The 20,177-nt window shown below is 40.6% G+C and overlaps 1 protein-coding gene and 1 long non-coding RNA gene across 10 annotated transcripts in view; one reads left to right on the forward strand and one right to left on the reverse strand.

Annotated features, from left to right (window-relative positions):
- The window catches only part of LOC118369474 (palmitoyltransferase ZDHHC16A-like), a 77,809-nt gene that overhangs the window by 39,977 nt on the left and 17,655 nt on the right, over nt 1-20,177 (forward strand). Inside the window, exon 1 of one of the 5 annotated variants that reach the window (XM_035753879.2) lies at nt 9,865-9,993. The exons of 3 other annotated variants lie outside the window; for them this stretch is intronic. The gene's annotated coding sequence lies outside the window, so the exon portion shown is untranslated. Of the gene's footprint in view, nt 1-9,864; nt 9,994-11,152; nt 11,303-20,177 lie in introns of those variants that run through there. One more of the 5 variants, XM_035753878.2, reaches the window with a different exon arrangement.
- On the reverse strand, nt 2,607-11,108 carry LOC118369476 (uncharacterized). Of its 5 annotated transcripts, XR_004822614.1 has the most exons (6): nt 10,960-11,047; nt 5,870-6,116; nt 3,736-3,815; nt 3,425-3,639; nt 3,226-3,320; nt 2,607-3,134 (listed from the first exon to the last, which is right to left on the reverse strand). It is a non-coding gene; the product is annotated as an uncharacterized LOC118369476 (long non-coding RNA). The 5 variants fall into 5 exon arrangements; XR_004822616.2 differs by lacking the exons at nt 5,870-6,116; nt 10,960-11,047 and adding an exon at nt 11,094-11,108; XR_004822613.1 differs by lacking the exon at nt 5,870-6,116 and having other exon boundaries at nt 10,960-11,092.

The raw sequence follows: 20,177 nt of genomic DNA on the forward strand, positions 1-20,177 counted from the left end.
GAGTAATTGTATTCATGCATAAAAAAAAAATAACAATGAAAGAAAATCATTGCAAATTTGAATTTTGTAAAGTTAAGTGTGGGAGAAATGGAAAAATTCTTGTTATCGATCAATAATCACAAACCTCCTGGGAATGACCACTTAGATGGAAAGCTTCCGAGGATGGTAGCTGACTCTATAGCCACTCCTTTCTATCAAATGTTTAATCTGAACCCAGAGGAAAGTCTTTGTCCTCAGGCCTGGAAGGAAGCCAAAGTAATTCCGCTACCCAAGAGTGGTAAAGCGGGCAGTACTGGTTCTAACAGCAGACCTTTAAGCTTGCTGCCAGCTATTAGCAAACTGTTGGAAAAATTGTGTTTGACCAAATACAATGCTATATCTCTGAAAACAAATTTACAACAGGCTTTCAGCATGCTTTAGAGAAGAGCACTCAACACTGACACAAATGACTGATGATTGATTGAAAGAAATTGATAATAAGCAGATTGTGGGAGCTGCACTGTTAGATGTCAATACAGCCTTTGATATTATTGACCATAACCTGTTGTTGAAATAAAGTACACTACCGTTCAAAAGTTTTGGGTCTCTTAGAAATGTCCTTGTTTATGAAAGAATAACATTTAAAAAATGTCCATTAAAATAACATCAAATTGATCAGAAATACAGTGTAGACATTATTAATGTTATAAATTACTATTTTTATGGAATATTTACATAGGCTACAGAGTCCCATTATCAGCACCCATCACTCCTGTGTTCCATTGGCACGTTGTGCTAGCTATTCCAAGTTTATCATTTAAAAAGTCTAATTGATAATGAAAAGCATTTTGCAATTATGTTAGCACAGCTGAAAACGGTTGTGCTGATTAAACTGGCCTTTAGACTAGTTGAGTATCTGGAGCATCAGCATTTGTGGGTTCGATTACAGGCAAAAGGGTTATCTAAATGATCAATTAGCCTTTTAAAGTGATAAACTTGGATTAGCTAACACAACATGCCATTGGAACACAGGAGTGATGGTTGTTGATTATGGGCCTCTGTACGCCTATGTAGATATTCCATTACAAATCAGCCAGTTCTAGCTACAATAGTTATTTACAACATTAACAAGGTCTCCACTGTATTTCTGATCAATTTAATGTTATTTTAATGGACCAAAAGTTTGATTTTCTTTCAAAAACAAGGACATTTCTAAGTGACCCCAAACTTTTGAACGGAGTGTATGTGTTATGGATTTTCAACCTCTGCCATATCGTGGATTCAGAGCTATCTATCTAATAGAACTCAATGGGTTTTCTTTAATGGAAGTTTCTCTAATGTCAAACAAAGTATGGTGTACCGCAGGGCAGCTCTCAAGGCCCACTACTCTTTTCTATTTTTTACCAATGACCTGCCACTGGCATTAAACATAGCATGTGTGTCCATCCATTTATGCTGATGATTCAACCGTATTCACATTAGCAGCCACAGCTAATGAAGTCACTGAATGGGTGGCCAGTAATAAACTGGTCCTGAACATCTCTAAAACTAAGAGCATTGTATTTTGTACAAGTTCTCGACCTCAGCTGAATCCAGTAATGAATGGTGTGGCTGTTGAACACGTTGAGGAAACTAAATGACTTGGCATTACCTTAGATTGTAAACTGTCATGTTCAAAACATATAAACTCAGCAAAAAAATAAACGTTCCTTTTTCAGGACCCTGTCTTTCAAAGATAATTAGTAAAAATCCAAATAACTTCACAGATCTTCATTGTAAAGGGTTTAAACACTGTTTCCCATGCTTGTTCAATGAACCATAAACAATTAATGAACATGCACCTGTGAAACGGTTGTTACACACATATATATATATATATATACTGTACGCTTTCTGCTGCTTTTGCAACAGCTACTGGGGATATGAATAAAATACCAAATACAAAAAATTCATAAAACTTCTGCCCTGTTAGAGCTGCCCCGGTCAACTGTAAGTGGAAACGTCTAGGAGCAACAACAGCTCAGCCATGAAGTGGCAGGCCACACAAGCTCACAGAACAGAACTGGTGAGTGCATAAGCGCGTAGCGTGTAAAAATGGAAAGTGAAACATTCCTCGATATTAAAAAAGAGACAAGCTGCTAAAAATATCAAAGCAAGCTTATTGGAACACTTTGCTTTAGTCATTCAGTGCAGCTACAGTGCTAGTTGTAGTATGGAGGATGTTCAACACTTTAATCCATAAAATGCACAAAGTGTTGACAGTGCTGAAGACAAACATTGAGTCTCTAGTTATGGTTTTATACATTTTTAGATTTCAGTCTCAACTGGCAGCTTCATTAAATAGTACCCGCCAAACACCAGTCTCAAACACCAGTATTCATACACTGGCTTGTCTGGCTGTCATGTTTATATCTTAACCTGCCCTTCCCTCATTTACACCGGATAATATCATTTCTGTAATCCTCTAGTATGATACATTTTTTTCTATCTCGCATAGCTCACTAGCACACCCTTGTGGTTGAATATATATGTGTCTATTGTAGATCCTAGGACACAACAATAAGTAATGTGGAACTAATAAATACCATCAAGGGATACCTTACAATTAACACCTTGTGAAACCGCTGTGAAAACCAACCTATTAAAGATTTTAATACATAAACATTGATATTCCTTTGGTACAGTTGTGGCACTAATATTTTTCACAGATTCTTTGTACACTCATGGCAATCAAAAACTAAAATACAGAATTCTGGTGTGTGGATTATAAAGGAGGTGGTTGCTGTGTGGGTGAGAGGTTCTGCCTGTCACTTGTTCTCGACAGGCAGCCAGTCTCAGAAGGGGGACTTGAAGAGGGAGACTGCAAAGTCCAGTCACTGCTGCGCTCTCTTTGTTCGGAGTGTTTGCAGTGCAAGTGTTTTTAGTTAGTTAATCTGTGTATCGCACATATGTGCCCAGCATGATAGAGCACAAAATATTTCTTAGCAGATAATGACAACAACAGTAGCTGTAGCAGATGTAATGAAAAGTTGGAGAGTGGTTGGTAATTGAGGACATCAGGCTGGTACCCTTCTGACTCAGAGAACCAGACTGATCTGAACTCACTGGCTCTGGTGGATGGGATACCTCCTGGGGTGCTCGGACAGTCGATGGTCCTAAAGTCATTTGGAAAGGTCAATTGAAGAGGTACATTCAGCATAACTACAATTTCTTGCTTTCTCAAATGTCAACCAAAGCTTAACATACTTTGTCTAATGGGCTTCACTGAAGTGCAGGGCATCAGGGCTTTCGGTGGTCGACCGTCCAACTGGGGAAGGTTGTTAGCTTCCACCGAGGTAACCCTAGGGAGACAAAGAGAAAAATATCATTGATAGGGAAACTAAAATTGATTTCAGGTTGTTTTGTGTGCAAATTAAAATTATTATCTGAGATGTTTTATATTCACCTTAACGGATGGTGACTCCAGCTAGGAGCGAAAAAGCAGCGAGGTTCCCCCAAGTCTTGCCTTCCTTTCGTGCTTCTTCCAAACCCAAGTAATTTGCCCAGATGTCGAAGTACTTGCCCTTCTTTACTTCCCCTTCTTGATTCTCCCCCGGTAGCTCTCCTTCTGTTTCTCCTGCACCTTGTCAATGTTCAGTCTCACATTGATTGACAACAGGACTAAATGCAAATTATATTTCATATTACAAATACATTTCTTTACATATCTCTTGGAGAAGGCCAGAAAATAAATGAACAGCAGACAATTATTTTTACCTCGTCAAAAACCTCCACATCCTTCTCAGTCTGTGCAAGAAGGTGGTTCCCAAAAGTATTCTGACAAGGTACACAGTGATCTGAAAGTATGTTACACAAAAACAGCAATAGACAACACTAAGTCAATCACAAATTTGAAAGACTACAGTTTATGCAATAATTGTACAGTTGAAGTCGGAAGTTTACATACACCTTAGCCAAATACATTTAAACTCAGTTTGTCCTGACAATTCCTGACACTTAATCCTTAAAGATTTCCCTGTCTTAGGTCAGTTGGGAGTCAGTTGGGTCAGTTTTAAGAATGTGAAATGTCAGAATAGTCGTAGTGATTTATTTCAGCTTTTATATATATATATATCTTTCATCACATTCCTAGTGGGTCAGAAGTTTATATATACACTAATTGAGTGTTCAGTAGCATTGTCGTTAAATTGCTTAACTTGGGTCAAACGTGTCGAGTAGCCTTCCACAATAAGTTGGTTGAATTTTGGCCAATTCCTCCTAACAGCTAGTGTAATGGAGTCAGGTTTGTTGGCCTCCTTGCGCACACGCTTTTTCAGTTCTGCCCACAAATGTTCTATATTAGTGAGGTCAGGGATTTGTGATGGTCACTCCAATACCTTGACTTTGTTGTCCTTAAGCCATTTTGCCACAACTTTGAAAGTGTGCTTGGGGTCATTGTCCATTTGGAAGACCCATTTGCGACCAAGCTTTAACTTCCTGACTGATGTCTTGAGATGTTGCTTCAAAATAACCACAATTTTCCTCCCTCATGATGCCATCTAGTTTGTGAAGTGCACCAGTCCCTTTTGCAGCAAAGAACCCCCACAACATGATGCTGCCACCTGTGCTTCACGGTTGGGATGGTGTTCTTCGGCTTGCAAGCCTCCGCCCTTTTCCACCAAACATAACGATGGTCATTATGGCCAAACAGTTCCATTTCTGTTTCATCAGACCAGACAACATTTCTCCAAAAGTACGATCTTTGTCACCATGTGCAATTGCAAACCGTAGTCTGGCTTTCCTATGGGGGTTTTGGAGTGGTGGCTTCTTCCTTGCCGAGAGGCCTTTCAGGTTATGTCGATATAGGACTCGTTTTACTGTGGCTATAGATACTTTTGTACCCGGTTCCTCCAGCATCTTCACAAGGTCCTTTCCTATTGTTCTGGGATTGATTTTCACACAAAAGTAAGTTCATCTCTAGGAGACAGAATGTCTCTCCTTCCTGAGCGGTATGACGGCCGCGTGGTCCCATGGTGTTTATACATATCGACGTGGTACCTTCAGGCATTTGGAAATTGCTCCCAAGGATGAACCAGACTTGTAGAGGTCTACAATTGTTTTTCTGAAGTCTTGGCCGATTTCTTTTGATTTTCCCACGATGTCAAGCAAAGAGGCAGAGTTTGAAGGTAGGCCTTGAAATACATCCACAGCTACACCTCCAATTGACTCAAATGATGTCAACTAGCCTCTCAGAAGCTTCTAAAGCCATGACATTCCTTATGGAATTTTCCAAGCTGTTTAAAGGCACAGTCAATTTAGTGTATGTAAACTCACTGGAATTGTGATAGATTACTTCACTTATTCACTCTGTCTGTAAACAATTGTTGGAAAAATGACTTGTGTCATGCACAAAGTAGATGTCCTAACAGACTTGCCAAAACTATAGTTTGTTGACAAGAATTTTGTGGAGTAGTTAAGAAACAAGTTTTAGTGACTCCAACTTAAGTGCATGTAAACTTCCGACTTCAATTGTACATATCTTTAAAAAAATATATATTTATTTTATTACTCTCCAACCTTACCAACCCTCCCCAAATTTGAGCAAACAACACTTAGGCCTGCCTTTCCAGCTTATGCATAATATATATATATATATATATTTTATGGACAGTCTATTTTACCATAGTTTTATTTGGTTTGTTTTTAGCTCCTTCCTCTACCTTCCACAACCTCTCCCATATACTGTTGAAGTCTGAAGTTTGCATTCCTTAAGTGTAAATTATTTCAATTTATATTCAGCTGTGCCTTGCAAGTGCTACACCAACTGATCCAGGGCCTAAAATTAACACTTGCCACCCCCCAAATGCGGGTAGATTTTGGAATTGGCGGGTAAAATCTCAATTTCACTCACCACGTTGGCAGGTGATCAGGGTTCCACTGTGCAAGTATTTCACTCGTATTTGTGAATGGCCCCTGTGTTCTACCTCAAAAAGGTACTGGAAAAGGGTAGTGCTACTGTACCAGTTGCCCACAAATACAGTGTAACCCTTTGAGGTAAGGCTGCAGCATGGAGATCACTGATCCAGATATGCAGAGACCCTCAAAATGCCTTATATCTGTGGTGGGGCCGGTGTAGATGATCAGGTCCTGTACATATCCTGTCAGACGGTCACATAGAACAAATACATGGACTTCAAATCTGTGGTGCTTTGATGGGCTGTATTGGCGGAATGCAAGCGTTCCCTTCCAAGCTATGAGAGACGCCTCAATGAACAAGTACTTGTGAGGCACAAACACTTCCAAATTCCCCGGTCAAGCTGCCTAGGACATTCCTAATTTTGTGAAGGGGATAGCGTTGTTCACTAAGTGGAGCGCTCTCAGCAAGACAGGGAATTGGTCCTGGGAGAAAATGGTTGGGAAAAAAGGGGTCCTCATTAGTGAGACGTTTCCTTTTAAGACCAGACTACCTCTATACTCAATGGCTATTGGGTATCTTTCAAGAGTACATTTTTTCTGTCAGGACTGACTTCGATTGTAACTATGGTTATTCAGGGTTGGCAACTCAGAACCCCCTTTCCAGAGGTTTATGCAGCTTATGAACTTTCTGTATTTGCACACCATTTATTAATAAAACCCCCATCGTAGTAATATTTCCTATGATATCCCCCCACAATACCTTCCCCCATTTCGACCCCACATGGACTAGAAAACATTCCACAAATTAAAATACACCCCCCTCCCACAAACCACTAAAAAGGTTTCATCCAAATCTGGCAACCCTGTTTAGCTTTCGCACAAAGGTAGGCTTGTATTTGAGGCGCTAACATTTTATTTGCCTTGTCAAAAACTGCATGTGCTCAGGTTATTGTGTACTCTGTAACAAGCACATCAAAGATTTGTTACATGGTGAAAAGTGGCCAGACTAAATTGATCTTATTCGGGCAACAGGTGCAGCCATCTTTGACTTTGTTTATTTGCGTTTTTAGTGAATGGCGTTCTGGGATTAGGGAGTTGTCTTGTCAAACAAACATGGCTGCCATCACAAAGAATTTAGCTGTTAGTTTATCTGACACATATCTCTTTTCTAAACAATTTCACATTTCTCCCTTTTGCTCACCAGAGATGTGGAACATTGCAAACAAGTGTAGCCGTTAGATCGCTAACTTAACCTGGTATTTAGATTGGCTGTGGATGTGTTCCCTGTGATACTTGGATGATGAAGTTTGCGTTGATCTTTTAAAATTAAAGGTGAAATTGTGGAATAAAGTTTAGACATTTTATTTTTCATCAGTACAAAACATTATAGATGCTTTTTAGACAACGCTGCAGGGACTACTCAACAATGATCACAAATAAGTGATCGTACGGGTCAAAAGGTTAATGACCGGGATACTCCCACACCATTCCGTTGTTGGGGTATGCCCAAAGCTTTCCAATACAAAAAAGCTGCTTTTTAACATGCTTAATAAAAAAAATTGGGAAGGAAAACTATTTCACTCAATGTAATTAATTTTAAGTGATATTTCATAGAAATCTAGAAAACCTGGACAGCTACTTTAAAGGTTGACTTTGGGCAAAAACTCAAATATTGTCTTTAAACTGTAAAATTCATCAATGCACCATCATACTAGGTGATTTAATGCAACAAAAAAAAATATATATATATATATATTAATAAGATATTTGGCTACAGAAGTGCCATTTCTTACCGCTTTCTACAGCTTCCGTCCAAAAACAAATCCTGAAAAATGATGTCAACACATACTGGAGGAGTTACTGTTTAGCTACATTGGCTAGCTTAGCTAACAAATGTCAGTCACATGACCAAATGACAACAATAAACCACGAAATGCAAAGTCCATTTCTGCTTGAAAATTGAGAAAGAGGAAGAGTTGGACCTTTTTTGTGCCCAAAGTCAACTGTATATGCAAATGTCCTACAATTCCACACATTTTGCCATTGCTTATGACATGTTCATATGCTATATGGGGTACCCCTGACCAAAAACTATTCTACATGGACATGTCCCACCCATCCCCCCTGGTAATTTTGCCTATGGCAAAGAAATGTGTGCTCTAATAATCTATTCCAAGGCTGAACATGAGTTTCAAGTTTGGGGAAGTTTACACGTTATCCTTCAACCTCTACCGATCTGCGTGCCAGTTATGATTTGCATATGTGCATTTTTCATGGAAGAGTTTCATTTGAATAATGTTTTAGTTTCTCAAAATCATTGTCATGTGGTTAATAATACTAATTGGAATTAAAATGATCAAATCTAAAAGTTAAAATTCCACTAATCTCTGTCATATGTACACATTGATTCACAGTTAGCCATTGGCGGCTAAAGAAATGAGCGCATGGAATGAAGAGAGCCTGTGCCAGGGGTCTCCAACCTGTTCTAGCATGAGAGCTACTTTTAAAAAATGAAACATGTCCTGAGCTAATTATTTTTCTAGCTTTCAAATAGGCATATTCTCCTCCTCTCCCCTGCAACTCTTCCCAAGGTCCTTAATGTACAAGAAAGTAGTAGTACACTGTTCTGTCAATATACCTGGTCAAATAATGGTTAATAAAATCTGTTTTTTTTCCCCCAAAATCGGCTTTATTTTTCACTCTTAAAATTACGATTGTTCACAGAGAAACAAAATTTGATGTTCTGAGCCCATGTCAATACTTCAGACACATTTCTTTAGGTCTAGAAGAAAACTAACACTTAAAATTGAGTGCAACTCCACTTTTAATTGCGCATCTGGCCCTTTAATTGCGCCACGGAAGAATTTCTGCACAAACTGTCAGAAACGGTTTCAGGGAAGCGCACCAGCGTCGCCCACACCAGCGTCTTGACCTGACAACAGAGTGCCCCATGGTGGCGGTGGGGTTTTGGTATGGGCAGGCATAAACTACGGACAACAAACAATTGCATTTTATCGACGGCAATTTGAATGCACAGAAATACTGTAACGAGATCATGAGGCCTATTTTTTAAGATGTGTATATATATATATATATATATCCCGTCTTGTGAAATCCATAGATTATTGCCTAATTAATTAATTTCAATTGATTGAATTTCTTATGAACTATAAATCAGTCAAATCTTTGAAATGGTTGCGTTTATATTTTTGTTCAGTGTAGATACAAATGATATACTTACTCATGATACACTTCTGCCAGGTAAGCCTACTTTGCAATTAACATTAAGTTGAAAAGGTTTTGGGGAAAGTATTTTTTAAACTCACAAGATGTTTACCACATCTGGCTACACATGGAGTGATTTACAAAAGTGCCCCCCACACAGACAGACAGGGGCAATATTGCTTCTACACCTGCATTGCTTGCTGTTTGGGGTTTTAGGCTGGGTTTCTGTACAGCACTTTGAGATATCAGCTGATGTACGAAGGGCTATATAAATACATTTGATTTGATTTGATTGCTGGAAATTGGCAGATATTGTGTTAGGTTTGGATTTTTACGCCAATAGCGTCTAACCAGGAGTGGGATAATGTCAATGTTGATTAGATATTAGCTGGGCGCTTGCTGTGCCTAATAGGGCCTACTTGTGAGATTTTTTTAATGACAGTTTTCGGTGAAACACGTGAAAATTGCATGTACTTTCAGAATTGTTTGGCGAACTACTCATAGGTGAGCTACGTGGTCGACCTGTTGGAAACCCCTGGCCAATGTAGACGCAGGCATATAACTTCCACTGTGAACTAAGTGAAAATACAGAAAGCTGACAAACGCATTCGTCGCTCTACTCCATCGGTCTGCCTCCTTTTCTATCTGTCTTGACTTAGGCTACAACGCACTTCATAGCTCATCAAATCAATCAACTGGCTCCGGCCCAATGACATACATATATATATATATATATATATATATATATATATATATATATGAAGGTCCATCCCGAAGCTGTTGCCAGCGAACTTGCAACATTGTATCAACTAGCCTATTCCGGGCCCTCGGTTTCCTGCACCAGTGAGCTCCGGACAAACACAGCTGATTTTGCACAAAGGGAAATGTGTTCAGGTATTTTATGACATTACCACTGGATATTGGTATCCTCAGAGCATTACATTTTGCTCTTTCACACCAAGGCCTGGTTATTATCAAGGGGGAGAGTGTTGGAAAGATTTTGGAAATACTATGTGGAACTATCGTCATAAAAAAAAAATTAAGGACTTCATTGACTTACTGTGTGAGGCGAAGAAACAATTACTTATAGAAGCGCATCTTGGTGGTGCCGAGATAAGACAGTCAAATCAAACATCCCCAAATGGGCACTTTCCTAAATTTGCACGCAGCAGACCAGTTAGTCTACTTCTATAGGTGCTCAGGCGCAAACGTTCCGTTAACATTAAGATGACAGAAAATACACTCATTGCTCACATGGAGCGCTCCAACCAAAATGCAATGAAACATTTGTAATTGAAGCTATGAAATAAACCAAAACTTGTTTCTCACAAGTGTAACAGGTTGTGAACTCTGCAAAAGTTTCCACTCTGAGAACGGCAAATGTCTGTAGGACTAATTAATTTAAGTATTAACATAACTGAATGTAACGAAATGACGCGATTAACGGTCCATTTACTACTGGTCACCGGTAATGGGGAATTGATCAAAATAAACCAAATGGCAAACCATTAACACAAAACAATGACTGCACAGCATTAATGTCTTGCTACATGTTTGTAAAAAAAAAAAACATTACTCCGATAAAAATGTTTGTAAAAAAAAAAACATTACTCCGATAAAAATTCACAAGTCCCGACATTGGCAGACAAATGTCAAATTCTCGCTGAAGTGTCTAGCCACTTCAGAATTTGACATTTGTCTAGCTGTAAAGGGCTCATCAGGATGAATCATTAGTACACGGCAAATTGACACGGCAAATGTTGAGCTGATTTCCTGGTGATTTGTCTTCTCAAACAACTAACATTATATTTAAAAAGTGGGTTAACTACCTTGTTCAGGGGCAGAACGACAGATTTTTACCTTGTCAGCTCCGGGTTTCGAAGAAGCAACTTTTCAGGAGGACTGACAATCGAATTTCTTCGTCTCGACTGCCGCTGTGCGACATAAGTCATCAATTAGGGCACCGTGTCAATATCAATTATTTATATACATACCTTTGGTCCGTATAGCCTCTCCCGGAAGTAAAATTACTAATTTTCAGCACTGAGTCTGTAACGTAGAAGAGAAGCGTCTGGGCTAAACTCGCGACAGAGAACATTGTCTCCGTTCAATTGTTAGCTTCCGGATGAATTAAACCTTCTTCGCCTTGGTATCATGGCCAGAGATAACACATTTCTCACGGGTGACATGCGATCCTAAGAAAGTGAGTATATAAATGGAATGTATTACTTTGTGCATGGTAGCTAGCAGCATACAGCGCTACTCTCTCTTCAAGCTTGCTGCTGGTAGCTCACGGCCTGTGGTCCTTTCAACTGATGTTCTCTTTTGAGGAAAAGCTTAAATGTATATGAATCATATTCAATCATATTGTTTGGCTATCTTAAAATAGCAATTTGTCCGTCGTGTCATAAAACATTGAAGCTTGATAATTGCTACTGCGCTGGCAGATGGTTTATAACAAATGGGGGGTGGACAGTGAGTGACAGAGGTATGTTCATGGAAAGTTGCGGTGAAAATGCGCAACAATGTGCTGGACAGAACGTCTGGATAGGATTCCAACAATGTAGCTAACTCCATTCTTTCAAAGCTGTCATTATGGGCTGTGTCGCTCTCACTATTGTGTTCCGCCCTGCTCATATCCCTTGATTGGAATGCAGAAGAGCAAGAGTAGAGTCGCCATAAAATGACGTGTCATAATTATATATATAAAGCAGTAGTCCTAGCAGTTTGTGGCCCAATCCCAAATCTACAGGGGTCCCCAATTACATTCAGCTGTGGGCCGATTATTATTATATATATATATAGATATATTTTCTTTCTTGAGCAGATGGTTGGTGTGCCAGAACATAGTTATTTGTACACAGCAAATTCACCGTAGGAATTCCAAACAGATAGTATTTGACATAATCAGATAAATTGTATAGATTTGTTTTTATATTTTTTTTACTAAACTTCGGTGCCAAATAAAACCACCAGTTTGGCCAGTGTGCTTGGGCAATCCTGGTCTAGACCCTACGCGAGGGCTCTCCAACCCTGTTCCTGGAGAGCTACCTTCCTGTAGGTTTTTGCTCCATCCCCAGTTGTAACTAACCTTATTCAGCTCATCAACCAGTTAATTATTAGGGTTGGAGTGAACCTACAGGACGGTAACTCTCCAGTAAACGGGTTGGCGAGCCCTGCCCAACGTCCTATGCACTTGTGGAGATCTGCAATGATTTCACAGGTGTAATCAATTTGGTAATAGTTCCAATTTGCCCTCTAATAGGCTAGGTGGAAGTTTTATCATATTGCTTAGATCAAATTATCTCAGATCTCCGCAAGTGTGTAGGGTCTAGGGGGATTGATTTGGGATTGGGCCAGTGACTTGAGTAATGTTCCCTCATTGTTTTGGGAACTGAGCAAATTTCAGGTCCGCTGAGTGCAAACTTGAACATTGTGAAAACTTCTGGCGCGGGTTTATTGTATATACTGAGGCTGTACCCACAGTGGCCGTTTGATCATAATGTAGACCTATCTGAGTGGCCTACCATTAAAAACAATGGAGAAAATGCATCACAGAACGGCTATTTCCATGTTAAAATGTTATGTCATTCAGCCTATAGTAGCAGCCAATGTGTGGTGTAAAATGTAGGCCTACATTCCGTGAGAATTTTTGGAAAAAATGCAGGGCTTCACATGAACCATTTTATTCCCTTGTCCTTCAGACAAGGTGGTGACTGGAAATGTGTTTGACGCAGGAAACCACTTACGAAAATAAAGTTAATTATTATTTCCATACCATCATTAGAGAATCAGACATTATCCTACCCTCTGCCAAATGGCTACTTAGCTCATTCAAGCATGTCTCAAAATACAACAATGCCCCTTTTTAAGACCGAAAACAAATATTTACCTGACTCTTTTCAAAGGCTCGAAATGCACAGGTTTTGTGCTCTTGTAGGAAGCAACCACTCTCCCATTGCTGACTAGAAATGAGCAATAACTGGACTAATAACTCACTTACTAGCAAAGAATATAACAAATGTTCTCTCGCTTTGATCCCAAAAGAAGCGCATCTACTCATGCTGCAAACACAGTCCAGGTCAAAGGAATAATCTAATCCTAAACTGGAATTACGGGTAGGATGAACGGCCGGCAGACTCAAAACTTCTCTGTCGCAAATCCACCCTATCCGTTAATCCCAGGGACCCAGGGGGAAATTGGAATAGATTCCAATGCCATAATTGTCCGGAGCCCAGAAAAGTAGGTCTTAAAAAGGGGAACCATTGCTTACACCATGTGGTCTTTGTAGCTCTGTGTATTGTTCAGGCCTGTGTGTGTGTGCAGGTTTTTTTTTCTGGATCAAAAAGGGTCTTCGGTGGTGGTTGTGGCAGGGGTTGCGGTCGGACGTCAGCCGGGTTTCCACTAGATAACACAGCCACAAAGTCAAAATAGTTTTTCTTAACACATTAAAACAAAAATGTACTTTTTGGTCTTGATTTATGGCTTGGGTAAGGCATAATGTTACCAGTGTGGCTTAAGCTTAGGTTTTGAAATCTGATTTTAAGAAGAGAAATTCTAGAAATAGGTGGAGTTTATGACTTTGTTGGTGTGTTAACTAGTTACGACCATGTGACAGAATTTTAGAGGGCCCTCATCTTGGCAGGGAAGAGATAAATAAAACAAATCTTGCAATTCTATACATTTTGTCATGACTAATGCTGTATTCTTTAAACATAACAAAATCAATACTGCTAAATTCATTGTTTTTGGAATTTTCAATTAGAGGCCGAACGATTATGATTTTTCAATGCGGATATCGATTATTGGAGTACCAAAATAGTAAATACCGATTAATCGGACGATTTTAAATGAAAAAAAAAAAAAAAATAATAATAATAAAATATACATTTTGTTTTTATTTTGGTAATTTTTAAAAATTGTATTTTTTTATATATATTTTTTATTTATTATTTATTTATACAGTGGGGCAAAAAAGTATTTAGTCAGCCACCAATTGTGCAAGTTCTCCCACTTAAAAAGATGAGAGGCCTGTAATTTTCATCATAGGTACACTTCAACTATGACAGACAAAATGAGAAATAAAATCCAGAAAATCACATTGTAGGATTTTTAATTAATTTATTTGAAAATTATGGTGGAAAATAAGTATTTGGTCACCTACAAACAAGCAAGATTTATGGCTCTCATAGACTTGTAACTTCTTCTTTAAGAGGCTCCTCTGTCCTCCACTCGTTACCTGTATTAATGGCACCTGTTTGAACTTGTTATCAGTATAAAAGACACCTGTCCACAACCTCAAACAGTCACGCTCCAAACTCCACTATGGCCCCTACCTGTGCTCGAACCAGGAACACATCGACAACAGCCACCCTCGAAGCATTGTTATTCATCGCTCTACAAAATCCTCGGCCCTTGCAAAGCAAGGGGAACAACTACTCCAAGTCTCAGAGTAAGTGACATTTGAAACGTTATTAGCGCGCTCCCCGCTAACTAGCTAGCCATTTCACATCGGTTACACCAGCCTAATCTCGGGAGTTGATAGGCTTGAAGTCATAAACAGCGAAGAGCTGCTGGCAAACGCACAAAAGTGTTGTTTGAATGAATGTTTACGAGCCTCCTGCTGCATACCACCGCTCAGTCAGACTGCTCTGTCAAATATCAAATCGTTGACTTAATTATAACATAACACACAGAAATATGAGCCTTAGGACATTAATATGGTGAAATCCGGAAACTATCATTATGAAAATAAAACGTTTATTCTTTCAGTGAAATATGGAACCGTTCCGTATTTTATCTAATGGGTGGCATACATAAATCTAAATATTCCTGTTACATTGCACAACCTTCAATGTTATGTCATAATTACGTAAAATTCTGGCAAATTAGTTCGCAACGAGCCAGGAGGCCCAAACTGTTGCATATACCCTGACTCTGCGTGCAATGAACGCAAGAAAAGTCACAATTTCCCTAGTTTAATATTTTCTGCTAAAATGAATTTCTTTTAACAAAATATGCAGGTTTAAAAATCAATACTTTTGTGTATTGATTTTAAGAAAGGCATTGATGTTTATGGGTATGTACATTCGTGCAACGATTGTGCTTTTTTCGCAAATGCGCTTTTGTTAAATCATCCCCCGTTTGGCGAAGTTGGCTGTCTTTGTTACTCGGAATCCAAACCGGCTGCGCACGTGCGTTATCTTGCATACATGTATTTGGTCCCCCTACACCAAACACGATCACGATACGCAGGTTAAAATATCAAAACAAACTCTGAACCAATTACATTAATTTGGGGACAGGTCGAAAAGCATTAAACATGTATGGCAATTTAGCTAGTTAGCTTGCACTTGCTAGCTAATTTGCCCTATTTGCCAGCTAATTTGTTCTGGGATATAAACATTGAGTTGTTATTTTACCTGAAATGCACAAGGTCTTTACCCAGACAATTAATCCACACATAAAACGGCCAACCACGACGGATTACCACGACGACCGGCAAAACAGTATGTCTTTCAGTCATCCACGTGGGTATAACCAATGAGGAGATGAGAGAGGCAGGACTTGCAGCGCAATCTGCGTCAGAAATAGAAAGGAGTTCTATTTTAGCCCATGACATCGCAAATGCTCGTTGGTGCACGCGAGCAGTGTGCATGCAATAATTGAATAACATGGATTTCTAAATATACATCGAGCCAGGTGGCCCAAACTGCTGCATATACCCTGACTTTTTTGCACAGAACACAAGAGAAGTGACACAATTTCCCTAGTTAAAATAAATTCATGTTAGCAGCCAATATTAACTAAATATGCGGGTTTAAAAATATATACTTGTGTATTGATTTTAAGAAAGGCTTTGATGTTTATGGTTAGGTACACATTGGTGCAACGACAGTGCTTTTTTCGCGAATGCGCTTGTTAAATCACCCGTTTGGCGAAGTAGGCTATGATTCAATGATAAATTAACAGGCACCGCATTGATTATATGCAATGCAGGACAAGCTAGATAAACCAGTAATATCATCAACCATGTGTAGTTAACAAGTGATTATGTTAAGATTGATTGTTTTTTATAAGATGCATTTAATGCTAGCTAGCACCTTACCTTGGCTCCTTGCTGCACTCTCATAACAGGAAGTCAGCCTGCCACGCAGTCTCCTCATGGAGTGCAATGTAATCGGCCATGATCGGTGTCCGAAAAATGCAGATTACCGATTTGTTGTGAAAACTTGAAATCGGCCCTAATTAATCGGCCATTCTGATTAATCGGTAAACCTCTATTTTAAATTCTCCGACCATCTAGCTTTTATTTTGGTGATTGTTACTTTTCAAAGGTTCTAAAAAAAAATATGGGTCCATTATCTTTTCTACATACGGTTCCTTCGGAAAGTATTCCTACACCTTGTCTTATTCCACATTATTTTGTTGTTGCAGCCTGAATTCAAAAGGTATACATTTCTCCCTCATTTACACACAATACCTTTTATAATGACAAAGTGAAAACATGTTTTTAGAAATCAAATTTGATTTGTCACGTGCCGAATACAACAGGTGAAATGCTTACCTAACAAGCCCTTAACCAACAACTCAGTTTAAAGATAATGGAGAATTAAGAGATAACAAATAATTAAAGAGCAGCAGTAAATAATAATAATAGAATAATATATGTATGTAATGGTCATTTTTATTTTTTATTTTTTTATTTCACCTTTATTTAACCAGGTAGGCTAGTTGAGAACAAGTTCTCATTTGCAACTGCGACCTGGCCAAGATAAAGCATAGCAGTGTGAACAGACAACAACACAGATTTACACATTGAGTAAACAATAAACAAGTCAATAACATAGTAGGAAAAAATAATCTATATACATTGTGTGCAAAAGGCATGAGGAGGTAGGTAATAAATAGGCCATAGGAGTGAATAATTACAATTTAGCAGATTAACACTGGAGTGATAAATGATCAGATGAACATGTGCAGGGAGAGATACTGGTGTGCAAAAGAGCAGAAAAGTAAATCAAATAAAAACAGTATGGGGATGAGGTAGGTAAATTGGGTGGGCTATATACCGATGGACTATGTACAGCTGCAGCGATCGGTTAGCTGCTCAGATAGCAGATGTTTAAAGTTGGTGAGGGAGATAAAAGTCTCCAACTTCAGAGATTTTTGCAATTCGTTCCGGTCACAGGCAGCAGAGAACTGGAAGGAAAGGCGGCCAAATAAGTTTTTGGCTTTAGGGATGATCAGTGATCACCTGCTGGAGCGCGTGCTATGGGTGGGTGTTGCCATCTTGACCAGTGAACTGAGATAAGGCGGAGCTTTACCTAGCATAGACTTGTAGATGACCTGGAGACAGTGGGTCTGGCGACGAACATGTAGCGAGGGCCAGCCGACTAGAGCATACCGACTAGAGCTGGGCTCCCTGCCTGTGCCATTAAACCCCTACAACTCATCCAGAACGCCGCAGCCTGTCTGGTGTTCAACCTTCCCAAGTTCTCTCACGTCACCCCGCTCCTCCGCTCTCTCCACTGGCTTCCAGTTGAAGCTCGCATCCGCTACAAGACCATGGTGCTTGCCTACGGAGCTGTGAGGGGAACGGCACCTCAGTACCTCCAGGCTCTGATCAGGCCCTACACCCAAACAAGGGCACTGCGTTCATCCACCTCTGGCCTGCTGCCTCCCTACCACTGAGGAAGTACAGTTCCCGCTCAGCCCAGTCAAAACTGTTCGCTGCTCTGGCCCCCAATGGTGGAACAAACTCCCTCACGACGCCAGGACAGCGGAGTCAATCACCACCTTCCGGAGACACCTGAAACCCCACCTCTTTAAGGAATACCTAGGATAGGATAAGTAATCCTTCTCACCCCCCTAAAAGATTTAGATGCACTATTGTAAAGTGGCTGTTCCACTGGATGTCATAAGGTGAATGCACCAATTTGTAAGTCGCTCTGGATAAGAGCGTCTGCTAAATGACTTAAATGTAATGTAAATGTAATACAGGTCGCAGTGGTGGGTGGTATAAGATGCTTTAGTAACAAAATGGATGGCACTGTGATAAACTGCATCCAGTTTGCTGAGTAGAGTATTGGAAGCTATTTTGTAGATGACATCGCCGAAGTCGAGGATGGGCAGGATAGTCAGTTTTACGAGGGTTAGTTTTGCGGCGTGAGTGAAGGAGGCTTTGTTGCGAAATAGAAAGCCAACTCTAGATTTGATTTTGGATTGGAGATGTTTGATATGAGTCTGGAAGGAGAGTTTGCAGTCTAGCCAGACACCTAGGTACTTATAGATGTCCACATATTCAAGGTTGGAACCATCCAGGGTGGTGATGCTAGTCGGGCATGCGGGTGCAGGCAGCGATCGGTTGAAAAGCATGCATTTGGTTTTACTCGCGTTTAAGAGCAGTTGGAGGCCACGGAAGGAGTGCTGTATGGCATTGAAGCTCGTTTGGAGGTTTGATAGCACAGTGTCCAATGACGGGCCGAAAGTATATAGAATGGTGTCGTCTGCGTAGAGGTGGATCAGGGAATCGCCCGCAGCAAGAGCAACATCATTGATATATACAGAGAAAAGAGTCGGCCCGAGAATTGAACCCTGTGGCACCCCCATAGAGACTGCCAGAGGACCGGACAGCATGCCCTCTGATTTGACACACTGAACTCTGTCTGCAAAGTAATTGGTGAACCAGGCAAGGCAGTCATCCGAAAAACCGAGGCTGTTGAGTCTGCCGATAAGAATTTGGTGATTGACAGAGTCGAAAGCCTTGGCGAGGTCGATGAAGACGGCTGCACAGTACTGTCTTTTATCGATGGCGGTTATGATATCATTTAGTACCTTGAGAGTGGCTGAGGTGCACCCGTGACCGGCTCGGAAACCAGATTGCACAGCGGAGAAGGTACGGTGGGATTCGAGATGGTCAGTGACCTGTTTGTTGACTTGGCTTTCGAATACCTTAGATAGGCAGGGCAGGATGGATATAGGTCTATAGCAGTTTGGGTCCAGGGTGTCTCCTCCTTTGAAGAGGGGATGACTGCGGCAGCTTTCAATCCTTGGGGATCTCAGACGATATGAAAGAGAGGTTGAACAGGCTGGTAATAGGGGTTGCGACAATGGCGGCAGATAGTTTCAGAAATAGCGGGTCCAGATTGTCAAGCCCAGCTGATTTGTACGGGTCCAGGTTTTGCAGCTCTTTCAGAACATCTGCTATCTGGATTTGGGTAAAGGAGAACCTGGAGAGGCTTGGGTGAGGAACTACGGGGCGGAGCTGTTGGCCGAGGTTGGAGTAGCCAGGCGGAAGGCATGGCCAGCCGTTGAGAAGTGCTTATTGAAGTTTTCGATAATCATGGATTTATCGGTGGAGACCGTGTTTCCTAGCCTCAGTGCAGTGGGCAGCTGGGAGGAGGTGCTTTTGTTCTCCATGGACTTCACAGTGTCCCAGAACTTTTGGAGTTGGAGCTACAGGATGCAAACTTTTGCCTGAAGAAGCTGGCCTTAGCTTTCCTGACTGACTGCGTGTATTGGTTCCTGACTTCCCTGAACAGTTGCATATCACGGGGGCTATTCGATGCTATTGCAGTCCGCCACAGGATGTTTTTGTGCTGGTCGAGGGCAGTCAGGTCTGGAGTGAACCAAGGGCTGTATCTGTTCTTGGTTCTGCATTTTTTGAACGGAGCATGCTTATCCAAAATGGTGAGGAAGTTACGTTTAAAGAATGACCAGGCATCCTCAACTGACGGGATGAGGTCAATGTCCTTCCAGGATACACGGGCCAGGTCGATTAGAAAGGCCTGCTCACAGAAGTGTTTTAGGGAGCGTTTGACAGTGATGAGGGTGGTCGTTTGACTGCGGCTCCGTGGCGGATACAGGCGATGAGGCAGTGATCGCTGAGATCCTGGTTGAAGACAGCGGAGGTATATTTGGAGGGCCAGTTGGTCAGGATACGTCTATGAGGGTGCCCTTGTTTACAGAGTTAGGGTTGTACCTGGTGGGTTCCTTGATGATTTGCGTGAGATTGAGGGCATCTAAGATTGTAGGACTGCCGGGGTGTTAAGCATATCCCAGTTTAGGTCACCTAA

The sequence above is a fragment of the Oncorhynchus keta genome, chromosome 36, assembly GCF_023373465.1.
Source record: "Oncorhynchus keta strain PuntledgeMale-10-30-2019 chromosome 36, Oket_V2, whole genome shotgun sequence".
Classification (NCBI taxonomy): domain Eukaryota; kingdom Metazoa; phylum Chordata; class Actinopteri; order Salmoniformes; family Salmonidae; genus Oncorhynchus; species Oncorhynchus keta.